Raw genomic sequence first — 1,526 nt, forward strand, 5'->3', positions numbered from 1 at the left:
ACCCACAAGTGTAGGGGATCGCAACAACTTTCGAGGGTAAAGTATTCAACCCAAATTTATTGATTCGACACAAGGGGAGCCAAAGAATATTCTTGAGTATTAGCAGTTGAGTTGTCAATTCGACCACACCTGGATAACTTAGTATCTGCAGCAAAGTATTTAGTAGCAAAGTAGTATGATAATAAAGGTAATGGTGGCAAAAGTAAAGATAATAGTTTTTGGATTTTTTTAGTAGTTGTAACAGTAGCAACGGAAAAGTAAATAAGCGAAGAACAATATGTGAAAAGCTCGTAGGCAATGGATCAGTGATGGATAATTATGCCGGATGCGATTCCTCATGTAATAGCTATAACATAGGGTGACACAGAACTAGCTCCAGTTCATTAATGTAATGTAGGCATGTATTCCGTAAATAGTCATACATGCTTATGGAAAAGAACTTGCATGACATCTTTTGTCCTACCCTCCCGTGGCAGCGGGGTCCTAGTGGAAACTAAGGGATATTAAGGCCTCCTTTTAATAGAGAACCGGACCAAAGCATTAACACATAGTGAATACATGAACTCCTCAAACTACGGTCATCACCGAGAAGTATCCCGATTATTGTCACTTCGGGGTTGTCGGATCATAACACATAATAGGTGACTATAGACTTGCAAGATAGGATCAAGAACACACATATATTCATGAAAACATAATAGGTTCAGATCTGAAATCATGGCACTCGGGCCCTAGTGACAAGCATTAAGCATATCAAAGTCATAGCAATATCAATCTCAGAACATAGTGGATACTTGGGATCAAACCCTAACAAAACTAACTTGATTACATGGTACATCTCATCCAACCCATCACCGTCCAGCAAGCCTGCGATGGAATTACTCACGCACGGCGGCGAGCATCATGAAATTGGTGATGGAGGATGGTTGATGATGACGACGGCGACAAATCCCCCTCTCCGGAGTCCCGAACATACTCCAGATCAGCCCTCCCAAGAGAGATTGGGGCTTGGCGGCGGCTCCATGTTGTAAAACGTGATGAAACTTTCTCTCTGATTTTTTTTCTCCGCGAGACGGAATATATGGAGTTGGAGTTGAGGTCGGTGGAGGTCCAGGGGGCCCACGAGATAGGGGGCGCGCCCTACAGGGGGGCGCCCCCCTGTCTCGTGGACAGCGTGTGGCCCCCTGGTGTATTTCTTTCGCCCAGAAATTCTTATTAATTCCAGAAAGTGCCTTCGTGGATTTTCAGGACATTCTGAGAACTTTTCTTTTCTACACATAAAACAACATCATGGCAGTTCTGCTAAAAACAACGTCAGTCCGGTTTAGTTTCATTCAAATCATGCAATTTAGAGTGCAAAACAAGGGCAAAAGTGTTTGGAAAAGTTGATACGTTGGAGACGTATCATGATCCAACATTGAAAAATATTCAATGGAAAATATGAAGATAGTAATAAGAAGCTGACGTTGTATACTATTTCCCATTGTTATTTGGATAATACGGCAAGGTGTATGTGTACAGTTAAT

This window comes from Triticum dicoccoides, chromosome 2B, assembly GCF_002162155.2.
Source record: "Triticum dicoccoides isolate Atlit2015 ecotype Zavitan chromosome 2B, WEW_v2.0, whole genome shotgun sequence".
Taxonomy (NCBI): Eukaryota; Viridiplantae; Streptophyta; class Magnoliopsida; order Poales; family Poaceae; genus Triticum; species Triticum dicoccoides.